The sequence below is a fragment of the Lithobates pipiens genome, unplaced genomic scaffold (assembly GCF_037356315.1).
Source record: "Lithobates pipiens isolate NorthernLeopardFrog02 unplaced genomic scaffold, aLitPip1_a1.2 Scaffold_8, whole genome shotgun sequence".
Classification (NCBI taxonomy): domain Eukaryota; kingdom Metazoa; phylum Chordata; class Amphibia; order Anura; family Ranidae; genus Lithobates; species Lithobates pipiens.
In genome coordinates, this window is record NW_027507903.1 from 426,095,801 (window position 1) to 426,119,177 (window position 23,377).

General features: G+C 43.0%; 1 long non-coding RNA gene across 1 annotated transcript in view; it reads left to right on the forward strand.

Annotated features, from left to right (window-relative positions):
* Positions 1–7,111, forward strand: part of LOC143963062 (uncharacterized) — a 167,448-nt gene extending 160,337 nt beyond the window's left edge. The window contains exon 5 of the long non-coding RNA XR_013270872.1: positions 6,902–7,111. This is a non-coding gene — a long non-coding RNA (uncharacterized LOC143963062). The remainder of the gene's footprint in view (positions 1–6,901) is intronic.
* The last annotated feature ends 16,266 nt before the right edge of the window (positions 7,112–23,377 follow it).

The following is a 23,377-nucleotide window of genomic DNA, read 5'->3' on the forward strand; positions in this document are numbered from 1 at the left end:
GCTCGAATAAGGGTCTGATATGAACTTTGGGGGGGAACCCCATGCCATTTTTTCGGTGTAGGGCTTCCCTTTTAAGTCCATAGCAGGTGACGGGGCCAGCCATGGAGGCAGCGACATTGACCTCCGTCGCTAGTCCCGTCTACCTGGAGCCGCGTTCAAAATTAACGGACTTTTCTCCATGTGTGGGCAAGTCCGTTCATTTCAAAAGTCACACAGATGGCCGGATTGTCCATCGGACTACCGAGTCCAGCTAAAATTTTGAGTCAAAACTTCTTTCTAAGTCCGTCGGACTTTTGGAAAGAAAAAGTCTGCTGGGGCCCACACACGGGTGGATGGTCCACCGGATAGTCTGATCGTGTGTACACGCCATTACAGTTGTAACTAAGTTTCCAACCAAGTCTGTGTGAGAGACTTTGAAAAGCTAGAATTACCTGTTGGCTGCTAAACCCAAAACTTAAGGATTTATCCAACAGTTAAAGAATCCAGTTGCAAGCCGCTGTTCCCTGGATTGTGTACATAGAGAGAGACTTTTATCGAAGTCAGCCGTTCCAAGCACCTGAGCTAAACTTTACCCTGATACTCTCTATTCCCAACTTAGAGACTGAGTTTGTTCAACTGTTTTATGCAAAATAAAAATCCTAACAAGGAATTCAAGTGTCAGTCTCGACAGTTACTGGGTTATCAACCCTGGGAACCCCTAGACAAGGACAACGAGTACGAGCTGGAGGAGGTAATTGGTAAGCCCAGAAAAATTCAGCAGCTCCTTCGGGGGTTAGTGCTACATTTTTTTTTTTTTTTTGGGAAGAGTTAATACTTCTGTCAATTTTGTATTCCTGTCTTTTACCCCTTTATAAAGATGGATGAAATATGTTGCTGGCACATCAAATAGATTGTTTCAAAGTACACAGCTTTATTATTTTATGATCACATAGAAAAGCAATGTTTTGGGACCTTTCCCCAGACCAGGGTGGATTTGATTTAAATCAAGTCGATTTAAATCACTAGTAAAAAGGCTTGATTCAAATCAACTCGATTTACCGTAAATCATAATTTTTAAAGAGCAACTGTCATCTCTGTCCCACAGTGGCTCCTCCTCTGACCCGCTTTTCACTCACCGACATTCCCATTCACTCTAATGGGACAGCTGGTGATGCAACAGTGACACAACAAGGCGAGGGACGTGGCGGCAGCAGGTGAGTGGATGCCCGCTAACAGGCGCTGCCGTGATGGATCTAAAATGGCGCTCTTTAAATGTAAGGACTCATACTTGCTGGTAGTTAGGATCTTTATCATTTGCAAATAAAATTAAGGTTTCCTATTTAGAAAAAAAGGCTGTCAGGTTGGTAAAACAGTGATATCAGAACATATTCAATCATACAGTTTGTAGTTTACATAGATTTGCAAAATGGTGGGATGAAGGAATATTCCTAAACTATGTTTTATCTCATGGTTACTGTGAAATTGTGTGAATGCATCAATGCCGTGCATGTTATCTCAGCTTGCAGAGCTTGGATTAATTGAATGAGTTTAACAAAAATGTAAATATTGCAGAATATACAGCCTCATGCTACATAACTACGTTCCATTTCACGCTGGATAATCTAAATTATTATTGTATCTTAAATAGAAAATCTTTAGATAGATTTTTACTCCAAAAGCATTTTATTAGAATAAATTTGAAAAAAAGTCAGATTTTTTTATTTTTTTTTAGATCATAGATTTTTATCCACCCTGCCCCAGACACGTGTTGGTGGTTATAATCCTTGCCTATTGTACTAAAATAAAGTATTGCTGCTGTCTGTCTCTCCACAAGAGAAATTTTCCATCACTTCCTGTTCTTACCTTCCGTTTGACTTCTGCCTGCCTACTTGTGATCCCGGCTTGTGTTTGACTCCGCTTCTGCCTGATGTTCCTGTGTTTCATTGCCCGACTGTGTACTGAACCTGGCCTGTGTCCCGTCTCTCCAGCCACCTGGTTCCAGCCAAGACCCAGCCTGAGTCATCTGCCACATCGGCCCTTGTGCCACTCTGTGTCCTTCACTCCCTGTCATCACTACCAGGGGTGTTGGATAGGAGGTGCAAGAGAAGCCCCCTCTCCAGCTCAATCTCCACCAGGTACATGACATGCGCATCTTGGAGATCTATGGAGACCACCCAATCCCCTGGCTTTACTGACAAAATAACTGTATTTAGGGGCTCCACTGGAATGCATCCGTTTAACCTTTTCAGATCCAACACAGGTCTCCTCCTCCCAATTTTTTGGGTACTAAAAAGACCAAACTTTTGTGGTTCTGGAAACTGACGTTAAAGCCAATGCTGGCTTGCACGCTCCCACTGCCCCTTGAAAGGCTTTTTAAAGTCTGAGTCGATTCTCCAATCAAGAACGTCCCCTAAAACAGACCATATCCTCCAATGGCAACATTGTATTTGTGGCTAATTTCATAATTGAAGCATCCACAGCCAGAACAGAATCAAAAAGTTGGGCATCTGATATTGCCAACGGGTAAAGCTTGAGGAAGTGGTTATAGGTGATGGGTCTCTTCTCCACCTTCCACCACTCATCCATTACTACTTCTTTAATTTATTTAATGAGCGGGAAGGCTGATGGTTTTTTCTTTAGATGGGGAAAATATCTCCTATATCTCCTGGACTTGGGTGGGGGTTCAAGGTCGTCTTCCCACTGAATTGTGTCTTTAACTGCCAGGAAGAAAAGGCTTGACTAATCCAAAATCAAAAACTGAAGCATTTTCTTGTGCTGTGTCCATATCATCTTCAGAGTTGGAATCTGCCTCTGGCTGCTGAATTGGTGTCTTCATTGCTCTTTTCCTAGTGGACGGAACTACTAAATCTAGTTCTCCAGTTGAATCCTTTATTAGCTTTTTCATTGTTTTCATGGACTTCTGTTTGTTCTTCTCTTTCTCCTGTTGCTGCTAGGAGGCACTAATCACACACTAACTTCCCAAGGAGAGATTGCTTCCCACGTACCAAACAGAATTTATTTCCTGGGTGGGAGCAACTGTGTGGAGGGTCATGTCTACCAGAGGTATGATGAGGGGTCTGAGAACTGTGAGGCCGCGTACACACGCGGGGACTGTTCGCTCAACTTTGTCCATCAAACAGTTTCAGCGGACAGTCCGCTCAAAATTAGCATGGACGGACTTGCCCACACACGACGAACGAACAGTCCGCTGAAACCGTGCGCGATGACGTGAACGGCACGTACGACGGGACTAGAAAACGACGTCCTATACACTGCAATGCAAACCTCGGCGTGTAAATCCTTTCTGAGCATGCGCGGAACTTAGTTTGACGAACAAGCCTACACACGAGGGGACTGTTTCAGCGGACAGTTTTTCGGAATTTCCGAAAAACTTTGTTCAGCAGACTGTCCGCTGAAACTGTCCACTGAAAGCCCACACACGAGCGGACTGTCCGCCGAAACACTGTTCAGCGGACAAAGTTGAGCGAACAGTCCCCGCGTGTGTACGCGGCCTAAGAGGCATGAGCAGAGGATGAATGCATATGTCCTGAGCTTCCATAACCTCTTAATCTCCTATCTGGAGAATCTCTGTGGGATGATCTGCGGTGTGGGCTGTAGTGAAAAAACATACCCGAAAATGCTCTTTTTGAACAAAAATAAAATTATCTGCCTCTTGCAGCCCCTTACCTAGTGGTATGTTGAGGATCTTTTTGATGCGCCATTTGGCTACTGGGAGCAGCTAAATACATAACAGCGATACAGGTTAAAAAACCTATAAAAAAATTAAAACATTGATTTAAAAAAAAAATTCTTTAAAAAACAAAAAAAAAGCCTACCTTGGCCAGGATCCATTATACTAGGCAGCTAGAGCAGGGAAAAAGATAAAATATTTATTCATAAATAGAGGGCAGTCTCCCTCTTGGAGATGTTTCCCCTCTGGCAGCTGACACCATACTGAGCTCTCAGCCTCATTTATATATATGAGAGCCAAATAGGATGTACCAATATGGCCACCATTTGCTTTACTCGGTTACTGCGAATGCACTGATGACATCATGCCACATCCACTCCCACCCGTGACAGCAAGGGGGCATCAGGAGGCATGCATGGAGCGCCGCACACATCCCAGGAAGAGCTTGGTTACAGGAAACACTCACACAGCTCCTTCCACATGGGGACAAGGTTCCTAAAAAAGAGGAGGGACACCCGCTCACAACATGTACAAGGTGAGCCATGCCTATCCCGGGGGACTAAGGAGAAAAAAACATTTCAAGTTCCAAGATCCCCAGAAAGATCCACAGAAAAACAGGGCTCCCATACTTATATGGCGCCTTTAGCAGCCCAAGTAATGTGACTCTATGCTGCAGGAGAGCATGAACCTGCAATGGTTACACCAAATGATGGTGAGGCAAGGGCTGAACTGTAATCCTGCAGGCTTGAGGACAGAAAAAAGACTGCCTTATGGGGAGCTCAGCTCTTTTTTTCTAGAGTTTAACAGCTAGCCGTTCGGCTGCTGCAGTTATACTGCGGCAGCATGGCTCAGCTGCGCGAATCGCTGTTATGCTACATCGGTAGCATAAATGGCCACTAGGGGGCGCTTACGAGCCGATGCTAGTGTCTGGTGGTCTCGATCCCCGCCGGGCTCCCGCGTTCACACAGTTTCCGGTTCTTTAAACAGTGAACTGACAGATATATGTTCATACAGAGTATGAAGAGGTGATCAAATACCACCAAAAGAAAGCTCTATTTGTGGGGAAAAAAAGGACATTGATTTTGTTTGGGAGCAACGTTGCATGACTGCACAATTGTCAGTTAAAGCGAGGCAGTGCCGAATCGCAAAAAGTGGTCTGGTCTTTGGCTAGCCAAATGGTCTGGGGCTGAAGCGGTTAAAAGTGGTCCCGTGGGTTGGTTGGGGGAGGAGAAACCAACCATAGGTATGCTGCTATGGAGGCACCAGGAAATAACACTTCCTCACTGCCTATTAAGTGCCCTCTGAAGAATGATCTGTAGTGGATTGCTTTTTAGAGGCCCATGCTAGTGTAAACGAGCCCTAAGAGGAACAGTCTTCCCATTGATCACCAAATTGAAGGGCATATTCCAATGACAATGAAAGGTTTAATTTGAGGTAAAGGTTGAGAAAGGATGAGTTAGAGTTTAAATTGACTTTAAATGCAATGGGGTTGATCAATTAATAGAGAGAGTGAAAAATCTGGTGCAGCTCTGCATTGAAACCAGCTTCCGGGTTTGTTGTCAAAGTTTATTTGAACAAGCTGAAGTTAGAAGCTAATTGGTTGCCATGCACAGTTGCACCAGATTTTGCACCCAATGGTTACCCTACTAGTATAAAAAAGCTTAGAGGTGGTATTCAGTTTAATTAATCTTTCAATGTTGATTTCCGTTGCAATATATTTTTGTTGTTTTCATTTTTTGTTGCAAGAAAATTCAAAGTAGTTATAAAAAAAAGGGAGCCCTATATTTGTAACATGCAGTACTCCCCACTCTCACAGCTCTTTTATAGACAACAGTGGAGCCTGTGTTGCTTGCCAATTCATCCCTTTAATTACTAACATGTCTAATTTAATCATCCTGTATGGCTAGTTTGATGCAGTTGGCGCCTTATCTTAGTTAGCTGCAGTACCTGTATAAATATATCTGTCAAATTACAAAAAATTAAATGTACATTTTGGCAACACTGATTGAAAGTCTGGAGTTCAGCCAACGAAACACAGATGTTCCCATGCAGAACCATTGTATCTTATAGTTGTGCCACAATATCAAATTTTATGACACAGACAAATTTTGTAACTGCAGCTCTCAGTCTCAAGAAAAATTGGAGGGGGTGTCACAATGTGCTTATCAGCTTAGCTAGAACTTCCAAAAACAGATTCACTTCTCTTCCAGAGAATGGGAATTATGTAGTATGTGTTCTGATCCAAGAAAACCATCCAACTGCCTAGAGAAATTACACAGCATATTTAAAAAATTTTGATCACTCACCTGCCTTTATAGATGCTTCATAGTAGAAGCACATTTTGCCTTCTCTCTGCTTAAAGTTACACCCTCTATCGGTAGTGTGTCTACCCGCTCTTGCAATACGCTTAATAAATAATAAGTACCACATATACTGTACACTACAGCTCTACTGCTGCTGTGACAGAAGCATACTTATAGGGCTACAAACCCATCATGCATAGAACCTCCTCCTAGATCCTCCTACTATACTCTGGAATAAGGATGAGCTCAGGCGTGTACGCATGGTCCACGTGCAGAGCCCGCCAGGAAGTCGGCGCAGCGCTGCGCTAATCACAGGCAGTGAGACATTGCCCGATCTCTACAGCCGCGCATCGCCGCATAATTAGCGCAGCGATGTGTCGACTTCCTGGTGGGCTCTGCACATGGACCATGCGAACACGCCTGAGCTCATCCCTACTCTGGAAGTTGCATATGCTCCTTTTGGTCATTAAATGCTGCACCAGGCCAGCTACTGCTTTACTACTCCTGTGCAGCATATACCTTATTGCGAAAAAAAATAAAGCATTGACACTGGTGTTGGATGATTGGAGAATGGATACTTGCAAACCGTTGGTACAGAAAAAAAATAATTCTTTGCAGCACTACTCTATATTTTTAAAGCAACTCTATTGTTATTTGAAAGACTAAATTCTCCCTGCAAAGAAAACAGGTAAAACTTACTTGCCCAGCTCCCTGCACTGCTAAACTCCACTTGTAAGCAGATTAAGTTTTATGCTGCCCCAGCCAGGAGAGTTAGTAGTGTTAATATGTATCCCGGTTCTTTCTTGGTGCCCTTCCTTGGGTCTGCCATGCTGTATAAAATGGGACAAGGGTCCAATTCAAGGGTCGGTGAGCGAGAGGGTATGCTTAAGACAAAACATTTAGTCATCACTGGAGTTTGTCCACACAGGCTACTGCCAAAAGCCAGAGCATCCATGGATAAGGAACCTGCTACAGAGTACGGGCCTACTGAGAACAATGAGATCTACAAGCTGCATTGGGACACCAGGTCTGGAACACTACCATAATAGACTTTTTCCTGTGCAGGTATCCTGGGGTAGCTGGCAAGCCGTTATAATGATTTGAGATGTCTGTAAAAGATTGTGCAATTTCTTTTGTATGCAGCAACTTTCCAGTAAAGTTTGTGAAACTTTGTGCTTGCCTGTTGTTATTTAAGGGATGTAATGCAAGTAACCAGCACACATGGTCTACTGCTCAGGTCAGTTAAATACACTGGTGTATGAAGACAGCAGTACAAAAGTTAATACAGTGTGAAGACACAAGTGGTTACCAAGGGTAAAAAGGTTTCTCTAGCAGCCTATAGTGAGCATGTGCATGTGACAGGTGGGATAGCCTTTTGCAGGAGGAGTTAATGTCAGCATTCTCTCCATCAGGTCCATCTCCCATAGCAACGGCAGCAAATTAGCACCACAGAGCTCCTCTTCTAAATGCAACAGCGACCGTGATGGTGTTTATAAACATTGAGAGAGTTAAATAGAGTTCAGAAAAAATTAAAACAAAAAAGAGGTTGGGACTTTAAATGAGACATGTGGCACACAGATGATAGATTAGTACATGGTGGCATAAAAGTTTATACATGGAGGTTCACTTAGAAAAACATAATACATTACAGATAATAAAAAGCTGCATAAAATTGGATAAATACATGATTGCATATATTTCATAAAATTCATATATATGATCTAAATACAAATGCACGATTATATGAGAAACTGCATCTTATAATATTGACGCGTTTCGTGGATGAAACTCCACTTCTTCAGGAGAACGAGCAGGATGCGTGTCTACAAAAAACACATATCAAAATATAAAATATAATATTAAAATAAGAGGAGAAAGAGAAAAAGAGAGAGACATGCCTACATTACTTACATATCAGCTTATAAATTGATCATGTGATGCTGATAGCTGAAAGCTGGCCTAAAAAATTGTCCCTGCCGGGACCTGCGGACAGCCAAGGCGGGTTGCACAGCACACTCAAGGGGGAGAGGGGAAAGAGTTGGTGTCCATAATAAGATGCACATTAGTGTTTGTGACAGATTTGAAATAGGTCTATAAAAAGTGTAAAATTATATATAGTCAATATAGAATATATAGTACTACTAATAATTATGACACATGAAAAAACTTCCTTCACATTTAGGACTTTAAAGGCTCTGAGGAATATAAAAAACACCAATAGTATGCAAGAAGTATTTTATTAGTATAGAAAATATCTTAAAAGTGTTAAAAAAGTTTCATCAATACAATACATGTAAACATACATACGTGGTCAAAGCCACGAACAAGAACAAAATTTGAATTTGTCCACTTAGTATGATATTGGAGATTGATACAGAAAACCATACACCAACACGTTTTGGAGTCTTTAGAGTGCCTTCTTCATGGATGGTTTTAATAATCTTGCTAAATGTACTTTATACTAAAACAGAACATATATTAGAGCATGCATTGCTGATTGATGGTGAGATAACATGATGGAAGCAGAAAGGAAAGAGGAATTTGAGGGAAAAAAGGGACGCACAGCAGCCACTACTCACAATGCCTGAGTGGAGGGACACAGCGCATGATCAACCACCGGTAAAAACATACGATTCCAACCCGGATAAAATCAAATACCCAAAAAAGGTAGGTAGAGGTCTTCTTGGCTGCCGGACACATCATGTGGGGTGCACAGGGTTCACTAGTCTGGATAGAGGGATGAGGAGGGGAAGATATATGTATATGTGTATAATCATTTAAAAAAGGTAGGGCTGTATTAAATAAAACCTCACGCACCTTATTCTAAGGGAATTCTCCTGTTTGAGACGGGAAAACCCTCAGCATGGAAGGTAGCTGAAATGTCTTAATAGCTTCCTTGTTCAGCAGACCAAAATGACCCGTGCATTGCCTTCAATGAGGGAGTCCTTCGCGGTGTTAGGTGTCCAAGCAAGGACAGTGTCAATACACCAGTGGTTAAATTAGAAAGTACTGATCATAATATGGCAGTCAGGAGGAAGCAGGGTGGAAGTCTCTGCTCCCAAGTCCTATCTCCAAAAACACTAGTCACCATAAAAAAGCAAAAAACAAAAAAACAAACAAAACAGTTGCATACCTGCTAAGATCATTCTTCACTGCACAGTGCAGCCTAGGTACCCAAGGCCAGATCACATGCTTCTGGGAGGAATGGAGTTATGATAGTAAGTGGAGGGGGGGGGCAGGGGTATGAGGAGGGAGGAGGTGGAAGGAAGGGAGGGGTAGTGGGGGGTGGAAGGGGAAGAAAGGAGTAGTGGTCATAATCTTTCATAAAGCGTAACACTTCATATACATTCACTCATTAAGATGATATCAACAGTTGAAGATTGTTATTACTTTAGTTGGATTCGCATTTAAGGATGTAATCCAGGTGGACATGAACATTAAGACCCAAAAAGCTAGTCATGTTCTATCATAAACCAAGGTTCATATCAAGGTTCAGGTCAAGGTCGGGGCCCCTAAGGGGAGGGGGGGGGGGGTGAGGTTAAAATGTATTCTGACTGATCTGATCTTAACCTCTCAAACTTCTGTGAGTATTTAAAGGCGAGCATACCAGGTTTTTCATTATGTGTAATATATTATGTTTTTTTTTTTTAAATGTGAACCTCCATGAATAAACTTGTATGCCATTGTGCACTAGTCTATTATCTGTGTGCCGCGTGTCTAATTCAAAGTTCGAACACCTTTTTTGTTTTCATTTTCTCAATCAGGGATAGAGGCGCATGTTGTTCCACCATGTGCCTCATTTAAAGTCCCAACCAACCCCCCACCCCCTATCTTATATATTAAATAGAGTTCAGTCATCTGTTCAAGAAAAAGGTGCCCCTTTTGCAAGGCAGTAACCCTATCTAAGTGCCTTGAGTTATCCAGAAAAACCCACCCTGGGATAGGTCTCTCATATGACCCACACTTGACATCCATCGAGGAGGGGAACATAGAGGAAGTGTCAACGGTTCAACCACCTACCCCCTACACACTGTTTTAGGCTTGCTTAAAAATCTTGTGCATTCAAGTATATTTTCAACCAAAACTGTTTTCTAATTTTTGGGTAGAGTGGGGAAGGGTTAGAAACTCTACTGGATTGTTACTGCTACCTAGGGCTCTGTTACAGATATTTTCCTTAATTTTCTGTGCTACTGACAACATTTTACTAGACAGGAAATGAAAGAAACAATCCAACCACAACCCCTGGCAGATTTGTATTTTTACTGCTGCTCAAAAAATTACTGACTTACTGAATTCCTGACAGAGAGCTTTTCAATTACACATACTGTTTTCAGTTAAAAGTTAGATAAATCAGTCACTTCTCTTCCAGATTTAGTGCAGCCACATACAATAATAGGCCCTTGCCCCTAGTACTCCTTCAGGATGCCTTGTCAATGGAGTTGAAGACTTGGACCTACAGGTGGAGTAAATGGTTGTGTAAAAAGTGGCTCTGTAAACTTTGATCATGATGTGAGACTGATACTTTAAACTTTGATATAAGAAAGTACCGCTACCCCCTAAGGAGCTGCTGGATTTTTGGGTCCCCCTTTAAACTGCACAGCCCGGCAACATGAATTTTCCTACTTGCATCCAAAGTCAGTAACCAGTCCATGTGCTTGTTTTTGTTATTTTATTATGGAAAATAACTTTGAAATGGACTAGGGATATATGGGATGCCCAACTTGATCTGAAACAAAACTTGGAGGACAAAACTTTATTTTTCTCTATAGAAATACAAAAAGATGGATCAGGGACTTTGTACATCCTCCAGAATGGCTTCTGTGTCTTAATGGATGAATAACACAGTCTCTGTATGGAGCAATTGGCTCCCCTTTAAATTAACCTATTCAGACCCCAGAGCAAGGGATTCCAGAAAAGACTTGCAGCTGGTTGGGTATGGCACCTAGCAGCCCTCTCCCTTGTAGGCCCTGGGTAGAGGTACTCACCCAGTCCTTGCCTGCAGCTTTAGGTGAAACTGCTTTCAGGCCTTTCATTAGGCTAGTTTCTTTCCTGGCTAGACAGGCTGTCCTTTCCTTGTGAACTGCAGGGTATGGAGATCCCTCTTTCAGCTTCCTTCGTCCAACATCCAGACTCCAGCCTGAAGGCAGTTCTTTGGGCCTCCCTCCCAGGCCACACACAGCAGCACTTCAGCACTTCATCTTCCACCCGACTCTCTTGCTGGGCAGGCTCCACAATATTTATGGGCTGGTTCAGCCACCCTGCCAGGCCTCCTGCCTGGGGATTAGTCAGATTCCTGTAAATATTCAGATCCCTGTCTCTATACTGTCGCCCGCTAGCTTCTATAATTTTCCATAAAACCTCCAGAACCAGGGTAAGGCGATAGAGACCTGGTCTGCAGAGCCTTCCAGCCCGACCTGAGTATGAACCCTGAAGCAATTAACAGACTCATGCTACTACCATGAGTAAAGTAAATTTTCCTACAACTATTCTAGCACCAGAGGGTACTACAAGAATTTGCAGTTGTTCATTGCACAAAGAATAGACTAATGTTCCATTACAGAAAGTTTAGAAGATAACCACAGTTGTCTGGACATTAATCACTCCTTGTGTACCAAAAATAAGCACCTGGTTTAACATTTAATGCAGTTACTGTACTTTAGTAGTAGAAGGGGATGATTAGGGTCAGAGATAGATATAGAGTTCTGACATTTTTGGAACAACTGAAAAAGCAGATGGGAACTCAGGTGTATTTGGCCAACTTGGATACCTTCATGTGGGTCCCCAAATATAAACCCAGGGTGAGAGAGTAAGATGGGTAATCTGCTGTTCCTGTTCACGTGATCCATATTCATGGCTAAGACAGCATGTATAGTCAGAAACACCGATAGGAGAGCATGCCCCAAGACCCATTTGAATAGCTGCAGTATGATGTGATTGCAGAGAGAAGTATCTGGAAAAGAATGCTCATAGAACATTGGCTACCTAGAAAAGGTTCCTGTCTGCTGAATAGTCATTCCCTATGTAAGGCTCACCCCTGAAGGGGCTGCTGAAGATAGGTTCTCCCAAATAATACAGAGACTCCCCCACCAAAGCACAGTCCCACGCACATTGACAATTAAGGCTCAGTCTAGTGGATGTCTTTTTGGGGTTTATTGCTGAAGAACTTAAACAGGAGAGGGGTTTAGGGTCACAGGATACTCCAAAAAGATCAGTAATAACAGTAGAAGGACAAATCTTCCCAAGAGCAGCTTTTCTGGGTGTAGCAGGGTATGGCTAAGTTGTGGACTGCCCTGCAACAACAACCTCTAGCAACTGGTCTCCTCTGGCACTTGCTTAACTATCAGTCTCAGTGAAGCCTTTACTCACAGTGTCCCAGGTGCTGTCCGCCATCCAACATTCTCAGGCAAATCTTCTGTGAAGAAAATAAGGATCCCTCTTTCAGTCCAGGACATAGAGCCAGTGCCCTTCAGCAAAGATACTTCTATGGCAATTTTTTTCAGGCTCTCAGCCCAAAAACCGCTGAGGCCCAAGCAGCAATCTCTTGTCTCTCTGGCTATCTCACAGGGGCAACAGCCCCCCCAGCAGACTGGAATTCTCCCTGACAAGAAAAGAGCAATCTGCCCAGGCTTCCTGCAAATGTATCACCTCCCCAGCCACCTTGTATGTCCCCTTTCAGAGATTGGACACAGCATGATAAATATTCAACTGATCATTTGAATGGCTCTCTCTTTGCCCTGGAAGCTTCTTTCAGAGGTGGGGGAAACAATCAAACTCTCAACTCAGGAATCCTGATGAGACCCAACTGAGCAAAAACCACTCCACTCAGTACAATGGAACCAACAACCACAGTAAATTTACCTAGCAGTCTAACTAGGAGGATATTACAGGTGATCTGTGCTAGACCTCCTCTGCAACACCAACATTTAAAAACATATAAATTGTTAAATGTTTCCTTGTTTTCCTCTTCTGGCCACATCTGAACTATTGTGAACTAATTCATCAAGAGAATCTTAATGGAAAGGTGGTGCATGTAAATTATGCAAGGAGTCAGAATGCTCTTTATAGTTAAGGAAATATTAAATAATATTTTCTTGTTTGGGGTGGTCTATATAGTTGCAAAGTAGCTTTGTGTGTAAGGAAGAGCCCAAGCTGCTTCCTAATAATGCACTTAATGCAACAATGTTGTTGTTCAGTCATTTTGTTGTGTCACAGTCTGACTCTTCGTGACCTCATGGACCATAGCACGCCAGGCTTTTCTGTCCTCCACTGCCTCCCGGAGCTTTCTTTTAGGCCGGGTTCACACCGCTGCGATGCGGGAACGCCGCAAATCCGCGGAGTTTTCCCGCATCGCATTACTCCCGCCGGCAGTTCACACTGCCCTATGCGGACGGCTGGGAGTGTCAATGATATGTTAATGACACCCCCAGATCCGTCCGCATATCGCAGTGCGATCTGCCGACTCGCACAGGAATCGGATCGCATGGTGTGAACCCCCCATGCGATCCGATTCTGTTGCGGACCAAAAAAAGGGTCCCGTGCGAGTTTGCTGCGGGACCGATGCGAATTCAGCCATACTATCTGTATGGCTGTACTCGCATCGCTACGGAGATCGGATGTGATTTTCGGTGCGAATCACATCCGGATCTCCCCCCGCAGCAGTGTGAACCCAGCCTCAATGTTTTTATGTTTATGTTTCGATAATGTTATCTATCCATCTTATTTTCTGTCATCCTCTTCTTCTTCTTCCTTCCATGTTTCCCAGCATCAGGGTCCTCTCTTCACATTAGGTGGCCAAAGTATTCGAGTTTCAGCTTTAGGATCTGTTCTTCCAGTGAATATTCAGGGTTGATTTCATTCATGATTGACTGGTTTAATCTTCTTGCCATCCACGGGACTTTCAAGAGTCTTTTCCAACACCATAGTTCAAAGGCATCAATTCTTCAGCCTTCCTTATGGTCCAACTTTCACTGCCATAAGTTACTACTGGGAATACCATACGGCACTTTGTTGGTAGGGTAATGTCTCTGATTTTTGTGTTAACTAGTTTTGCCATCGCTTTCCTCCCAAGAAGCAAGCGTTTCCTAAATTCATGGGTACAGTGACCGTCTGCTGTGATCTTGGAGCCTAGGAAGATAAAATCTGTCACAGCTTCCATTTCATCTCCTTCTATTTGCCAAGGAGTGATGGGACTGGGTTGCCATGATATTAGTTTTATTAATGTTTAGTTTGAGGCCAGATTTGAGCTCTTCTCTATCACCTTCATTAAGAGACTCTTTAGTTCTTCTTCATTTGCATTATATACTGTATATGTATGTATATTATATATATATATATTATATTATATAATGCATTATAAGATGCAAATAATCACATTACAGAAGCAGCAGTTATAAAAAAGATGTGACTATGGCAGCATCGTGTCTAACTGTGACCTGGTGATACCTCTTTCCTGGGAAACAGTAAAGTCTAGTACCCACTAGTCATTTTTGTTCGCTCAACCCAGCAGGACTGAGTGAAAAAAAACTGACAGCTCAGAAGGAGCTGTTGTACTAACTATCCAATGTTAGTACAACACTCTCCTCTGCTGCTCAATTGTGTTCTGACAGGGGGACAGACCCCCTGCCAGAACACTCCAGTCAGAAGCCGATCGGCAGACCTTTTTTGGTCATGGCTTCTGCTGAACCAACTCCAGTACACATGGGCCGAATGTCGGGAGGTTTCTATTGAACTGCCCGATGATGCCCAACATTAGGCCCCTGTGTGCTAGGCTTAGGTCTGAGAGCATACCTCCACCAGCCATGTCCCCCTGTGTATAAGTTCTTTTGTAAAGCAAATTCACTTTGACTAAAAGTGCTGTTATATGTCTGCATGATGTAATTACACTCCTGATGTTGTTTCAGACCAGCTCAGATGGATCCTGCCGGGAGTTTGTGGGAGGTGGGATGCCCAAACTTACTACAGAGCAGGTCCTCGGTTAACCTGGGCAGTTTCATTTTTTTTTTTTCAAATTCTCTTTTAACGAGAGAAATAATACAATCCGACTCACATTTTGTACCACAACGTATCAGGGGTGACAGTTCATGCCCCATCCAGCCTCGTGGGCCCTAATGTGGATGTACTCCCTGCATAGTTATGCCACTGAGCTTTCCAGTGGAAACTGGCCTCTGCACTCTGCTGTGTTCTCCAGAGCCTTCAGCCTGTGTGTGCGGAATACATTAATGCTCATCCATGCTGGGGATGGCGAAAAACGGATGACGCTGGGAAAAGTATTGGCAGCACAATGCAGGAAACGCTTCTTTTATTGCATATGATAGCAATAGCAATGTCGTTTACTATTTGTGGGTGGCACAGAGCTATCCATCTTGGTCGACAACTAATATTAATAAAACTCCAGCTAGTGCAGCTGGGCTCCCCAGCCGTCGCGGTACTGCATAATCATTACCTTAAAGCATCTGCCTCTGTTCTGTCTCCGGCTTCCCTCTTTGTACTCACTCAGACCCCCGAAGGTTTTTTCAATGTAAAGAACAAAGTTGCAAAAATCAATAGTGCTCCTATGATTCCAACTGCGAATCCATAATGCATCACCACCTTTTTTTAAACATATAAACTGCATTGTTCTGTTGTTTTTTTCCAATTAATGTAAAAAGTACCTTTTGTGTTTTCTGCAGTGCTTCACAAGCTTCTCTTTAAATATTGCAGTCTGCCTTTCCTGACATTTTAAAGGCTAATGAATTAATTCATATTATGGGGTGTCCTACGGGAAAAGGATGAGTATATAAAAAATCAACTTATACTATTAAACATTTATTTAATCATACCCTTGTAACTGTCTAATAATGATGAAAGGATTTAAAATAACAATAAGCGGAAACATACATTATGTGAACAAAATCAAGTTGATGAATAATTAAAACTCCCAGGATGCTTTGGGAAAAGATCATTTGCATGCGTGTTGTCAATGGAAGATTTCGTAATTAAGGGGTGATGTTTTTATAATTGATGAGATGAGTCAGTTTTTATTATATGTGATATATATATACACACAATATATATTGTCAAAAGTATTAGGACACCTGCCTTTACACGCACAACATGAACTTTAATGGCATCCTAGTCCGTAGAGTTCAATATTGAGTTGACCTACCCTTTGCAGCTATAACAGCCACAACTCTTCTGGGAAGGCTGTCCACAAGGTTTAGGAGTGTGTCTATGGGAATGTTTGACCATTCTTCCAGAAGCGCATTTGTGAGGTCAGGCACTGATGTGAACGAGAAGGCCTGGTTCGCAGTCTCTGCTCTAATACATCCCAAAGATGTTTGGGTTGTAACTCTGCGCAGGCCAGTCAAGTTCCTCCACCCCAAACTCACTCATCCTTGTTTTTATGGACCTTGCTTTGTGCACTGGTGCGCAGTCATGTTAGAACAGGAAGGGGCCATCCCCTCACAAGTTGGGAGCATAAAATTGTCCAAAATGTCTTGGTCGCCTTAAGAGTTCCCTTTACTGGAACTAAGACGCTATGTTCAACCCCTGAAAAACAACCCCACACCATAAACCCCCCACCACCAAATGATTTGGACCAGTGCACAAAGAAAGGTCCATAAAGATACGGATGAGGGAGTCTGGGTTGTAGAAATTGACTGGCCTTCATAGAGTTCTGACCTCAACCTGATAGAACACCTTTGGGATAAATTAGAGCAGAGACTGTGAACCAGGCCGTCTCGTCCAACATCAGTGCCTGACCTCACATATACGCTTCTGGAAGAATAGTCAAGCATTCCAATAAACACACTCCTAAACCATGTGGACAGCCTTCCCAGAAGAGTTGAAGCTGTTATAGCTGAAAAGGGTGGGCCAACTCAATATTAAACCCTATGGACTAAGACTGGGATGCCATTAAAGTTCATGTGCATGTAAAGGCAGACGTCCCAATACTTTTGACAATATAGTGTACATATTTGTAGAAACACAGACAGCTGCAAACATTGGCACACCTACTTTGCCAGAGAATTCCTTTTAACTATTTAGATATCTCCAACTCCAACATCACCAACTTTAAAGCGACATTAAACAATATCCTTAGTTTTCCAAAATAATCCATACATATGCACTCTGACTGTTACTAAACCCAGAACCCTGTATTCTTTATATCTGGTCTCTCATGTCTGGACAGTGCTGATTGGCCCTGTGCTGTTATCACTAAGGATGAGCCGAACACCCCCCTCCGCCCCCCCCCCGCCCCGGTTTGGTTCGCATCAGAACTTGCGAACAGGCAAAAAATTCAGACTAACACACGAACACCGTTAAAATCTATGGCACACGAACATGAAAAATCAAAAGTGCTAATTTTAAAGGCTTATATGCAAGTTATTGTCATAAAAAGCGTTTGGGGACCTGAGTCCAGTCCCAGGAGACATGTATCAATGCAAAAAAAAGTTTTAAAAATGTCCGGTTTTTCGGGAGCAGTGATTTTAATAATGCTTAAAGTGAAACAATAAAAAATAAAATATTCCTTTAAATATCGTGCCTGGGGGGTGTCTATAGTATGCCTGTAAAGTGGCGCATGTTTCCCGTGTTTAGAACAGTACCATAGCAAAATTAAATTTCTAAAGGAAAAAAAGTAATTTAAAACTGATCGAGGCTATAATGAATTGTCAGGTCCCGGCAATATAGATAAAACTCATTGAAAAAATTGCATTTTTGAGACAGAGGTTTTGGTGGTATTTAATCACCACTGTTTGTTTAGCAAAAAAACTAAAAAAGGCTGAACATTTTTTTTTAGAAAACATTTTCTTCCTTTATTGTTTTAAAATTTTACAAATAAATGATTTTACTCCTTCACGGATGTGCACTGATGAGACTGCACTGATGGGCACTGATGAAGGAAGAGGCACTGACGGGCTCTGATATGCTGCACTGATGGACACTGATTGGCACTGATGATCGGTGCCCTGATTATCAGTGTAAATGTCCCTTGTCACAGGCCAGTTATTGCCTTTCCTTTCCTTCACACACTGACAGCACAGAGGAAAGGAAATGCCGATAGCCTTCATTTGTTTACGTGGGATCAGCTGTGATTGGACATAGCTGATCACATGGTAAAGAGCCAATGTAAAAAAAATAATAATAAATACAAAACATGTATTAAAAAATGTTTCAATGTCATATATGTAACATTGTGTCATTCATTTGTAAATATCTGTCACAAATAGTGGTTGTTTTTGTGATTCAAAGGACTACAATTATGATAAATATCATTTTGCCCATCTGGTTTACTGGGACTATAGCTCCAGTGAAGTGTCTGAAGACATCATTGATTACCATCACTAAGATATATTAAAGTTTATTGGGACTACAACCTCAACCGGGTGTTTGGATACATCATTATATCTTTTTAGCCCCATACACACTATCAGATTTTCTGCTGATTTTTGTCTTCAGATTTACCAAAACCATATAATATGAGGTCAATCCTTAGGAGTTTCAATTTTTATGCAATCAGGCAGGACCTTGCACTACATGGTTTTGTTAAATTTAAAGACAAAAATCAGTAGAAAATCTGATAGTGTGTATGGGGCTTTTGAGTCCCACCAACCTTGATTTGATATAATTCTATTTGGATTATTTATCACAGAACCATTATTATTGGGACAAACTCTAGTTCACTGGGATTATAAACCCAGCTGGGTGTTTTGAATACATATGTGGGAAGTTAACATATCTTGATAAATCAGCACCATGATCTCGGGTTGGTTCTTAGTGTATGTCTCTATTGCCAGAAATAAGTCCCCGCCAATTTATACTACGTTGTATGGTTACCATTATAATAAACTTTTGACTTATTGGTACTACAACCCCAGTGTGGTGTTTGAACACGGCAGTCAATACAAACTCTGACTGATAAGCACAATAATTCTAATTTGGCATCTAGGTGTGTACACTTTGACTTGCTGTAATACATTTGGGCTTATCTGTATGATAATTTGAACCTTGAACATGTATTTGATATTTTTTATTCAATTATATAGCAGCATTAATCCACCCCTACTCAGTATTACATATACTCAAGCATTATTTAGCCATGCACTTACTATTATTTTAAGTGTAGTTTGTATTTATTTATTTATTTTTTAATTACTATTCATAACTCTACACAATCTTCCTATTAGTGACTATAGTCCTCTTATTGATTTTTTTATTTTTCGCTTGTAACACAATGTTTAAAAAAAAAAAAAGAATTCAGCACCATACAGAGGGTTAATCATGGCACAATCCCCTCTTTTACTTAATATCCTTGACACAAAAAAGCAGAGACGCAGGGAGAAATAACAAAATAGCTCTTATTGTGTGCGTTTTTTGCTGTTGCTCATATTTTTGCTTATATCTTCCTATGTCTCTGCTATCCTGAATGATGTCCAGTAAATGGGATAATAGAGCTTCTTTTTGAGATTGTTATATGATTTTATATGGCATAATGGATTCGTTTACATTTTTTCTCACATTTTAATTTTTTTAATTTTCCACTTTTTATATTTATTTATTTATCTTTTGCATTTATTTTATTTTTCACACTTGCTCATGTTTTTTGCACATCCTGCTCTGTGCTGCTAATCCACCCCTAGCAACAGTTCACTACAATATTAATCCATTGCTTGCTAATAACAATAATCTCTTGCTGCGGAAAGGCAAGTAGTCAGAATCAGATGAATCTTGCTTATGCCAAACCTCTTATAAATAAAAATAATCAAAAAAGTAATAATCAGTATATTGTTTTTCTTTCACTATTTTCATATATATATATATATATATATATATATATATATATATATATATATATATATATATATATTTATTTGAGATACATATACCCGCAAAAATTGAAAATAACAAACTATTGAAAAAAAGTAAAAACTCTTCAATTACACAAATGATATATAGTCAAATAATTAAATAAAACATAAAATGCTAATACCCTCCCTCGCCATTGATTGCCAGAGCCTGACAAATATGCTGGATGCTGTGGATAAAACGTGTGCTCACTGCAAAATGTTATGCATTTAGAACTTTTGACAAGCTCTGTGAAATTGGCCCTGTTGTGCTATTTCCTGGCCATGCAAATGGACTGATACATTTTCACCTGTGTAAATCATATATGGACAGCCTTAGTTAAAAAGTAGACTGTTACCATTCCACCACTTTGTGTAAAAATCCTAGTTATTAGGGGTTGCCCGTCTATTAAGGGCGCACTGCACTCGCAGTCCACTCAGGTGTGTCAGAAAAGTGAATGAAAATTCGCTATTCTAACACTGACACTTTTGCCACGTACACACGAGCGATGTCCCTATATAAATACATCCGGTGATGTCCCTATATAAGTCACCTCGCATCGCGTCAGAGCCATTGTGAGCGGAGGATGCGATGAGTCAACATCTGAAGAGAAGAACAGAAGGTGGCGGCGGCGACGACGACAGCGGCGACAGAAGACCGGGCCACCGCCTGTAAAAGAGCTATAAGAAGGCGCGGTGGCCCGGCAGAAGAACCGAAGAGGGGGACAAGACCCCCGAAGAGGGGGACAAGACCCCCGAAGTTGGAAGAAGAGGGCGGCAGAGAAGAAGAAAGCCGGGCTCCTCCGCTAGCAAAAGAGCTAGCAGAAGATAGCGGAGGAGTCCGGCGGGAAGACCCCCGAAGACGGAGCTGTGCAATAAACTATTTTTACCCTGTGTTGTGTTTTTTTTTGTACTTTTTTTCACAGGTGAATGGGTAGGGGTACATTGTACCCCATACTCATTCACATAGGGTGGGGGGCCGGTATCCGGGGGCCCCCTTATTAAAGGGGGCTCCCGGATTCCAATAAGCCCCCCACCCGCAGACCCCGACAACCAACGACCAGGGTTGTCGGGAAGAGGCCCTTGTCCTCATCAACATTAGGACAAGGTGCTTTGGGGTGGGGGGGCCACGTGGCCCCCCCTTCCCCCAGGCACCCCCCATGTTGAGGGCACGCGGTCTGGTACGGCTCAGGAGGGGGGCGCTCTCTCGTCCCCCCCTTTCCCCTGGCCGGCCGGGTAGCGTGCTCGGACAAGGGTCTGATGTGGACCTGGGGGGGACCCCCACGCCGATTTTTTTCAGCGTTGGGGTTCCCCTTAAAGTCCATACCAGGTGGCGGTGCCAGCGAAGCATCCTTCGCGGGCCCCGCATACCTGGAGACCCGCTCAAAATGAGCAGACTTTTCTCCGGGCGGGAAAAGTCAGTTCATTTCAAAAGTACGGCAGACTGGCATACGCACGGCCGGATTGTCCGCCGAAATGCGAGTCCGGCGGGAAGATTGAAGTGCAAAACTACTTTCTAAGTCTGCCGTACTTTCGGGTAAAAAAAGTCTGCCGGAGGCTACACACGGGGGGATTGTCCGGCGGACTTGAGTTTGATCGTGTGTACGCGGCATTTCAGACACTAACACTTTCAGATTCATACTTACCTTGGTGGATGCAGCATTTGTCCCCTCCTGCCCCTGCACTGAGAACCGAGCGATTGAACACCGCCGATCACTTGGGCGGGGAGCTGTAGACTGTCAGTCACAGCTCTCTGCTCTACCCCCTCCTCGCTCATTGGAGAGCTGGGTCGTTAAGGGGCGGGGGCAGCTCGCTGAGAGGCTGAGCGGGTGTCAGTCCGGGCACCTGGCGTATCCAGACTTTATTGTTGCGATGACACGGTGCCTGGACTGACATCCGTGATGTCAGCAGAGAGCGGACTTCAGTTGTATGCATGTAAATGGATTGAAATTTATGCTAGTTAGGTACTGCCCTGGAATAGGAGTGTTGGATTTAATGCCTTTCCCAGGTCTTTGGTTTTGGTGTGTTATCTTTGGGTCTGACCCACTAATCTTGTGATGTAAAAGAGTGACAGTGGTCTGGAGCAGAGATTGCCTCCCCCCTTGCCCCTGAGCACAGAGTCCCAGAGCCTGTAAGAGAACCCGATAAGGGAGAAAATCGCAGGGTTGCACCCAGGACAAGCAGAGGAATGTCACTTGCCATGATATAGAAAGTCATAAGGACCTAGGGCTTGTCCCAGAAGATTCCAGCACTGGTAAAAGCTACTGATGGATCCAATTCTTCGTACGTGATACCTTTGCAGGTGTTCCGGGGCAGAGTCAGGGGTGTGTAGCACTACCCCACTCCAGGAGCTGCTGGTGAATGTTGGTTATCTCCTACCCTGCACATACATTTTCCATTAATTTCAGAGACAAGAAGTCCTTGCAGATTTGTTTGATTTTTCTTATTAGGGGGTTGATCTTGGATGGGATGCCCATTTGATCAGCAGAAATCTTCGGGGACTCAACCTATATACAGCCGCTATATACACACTCCTTTTCTTCTACCTCCAGCACACACTTGCTTGTAGAACTACAAATCCCAGGACCAGATAGCACTTTGTTGATTGTCTGACAAGGGTATCTCAGACCATAGCAAATGCCCTTTGCAGGCAGGGACAACAGGCCCCATTTGGTGTAGCAAAAAGGGAGGTCTTTGGTGCTAGCTGTCCTTCTCCTGTGGCCACTGCTCCCAGTACCACCTCTTCAGGCACTGCCAGCCTGCCTGGCTGCAGCTGCCCCTTTCACTAGCCCTCTTGGCTACTTCTCCACAGTCCTCCCAGACTAACTCTGAATCCATCCTAGACTGCTTGCTCCCTGTCCCTTAAGGCATGCCTCTCAGTCCTCTGACTGCAACACTCACCAGCCCACGTGCCTGTCTTTCTCCCTGGAAACTTGCCCAGTAGTGTCCTCTCCTTGCCTCCATGCCTCCTGGTAAGGATCACTCTGTGCGTCATGAAGAGGGGTTCTTTCCAAACCTGAGCCCAGGCCTGAGTTCATCCCCCCAGACTGGGGAGCTACTCTCGAAGACCCTGACAGCCTAACACTCCATCTCCATCTTCCATCCGAAATCCACACTGCCCTTTGCTGGGCTGGCCCAGAGTATTTGAGGTGGTGTGCCCCTTGCAAAACCTTCTATTGGGGATTGGTCAGGGCTCTCAGAACGCTCCAGCTAGCTCTTCCTGGACCCCTCCCAACTACTTCAGGAATTTTCTCCCAGTTTCCAGATAGCAAGGGAATCCCCAGAGAAGCTGCTGATGAGTCATCCAGCCTACCCGAGCCAGAAAACACACAGGCTTGGCTGCCGGCCAAGCCTGAAATGTACCTACACTAACAAAATAAAAAATCCTAACACTAGCAATGCTAAGGGGTGCTACAAGTGATTTGGAGATGTAGGAAAAATTTTGTTCTTGCATGTTTGATGTTGAGATGTTAATTTTACACTTTTCTAAGTAAAGCTTTGAAACTTTGTTCCCGTCTCATCTGAAGTTACTCAGGGGGTGTAATGCAAGTAACCAACACACATGGTCTGTAGACACACGG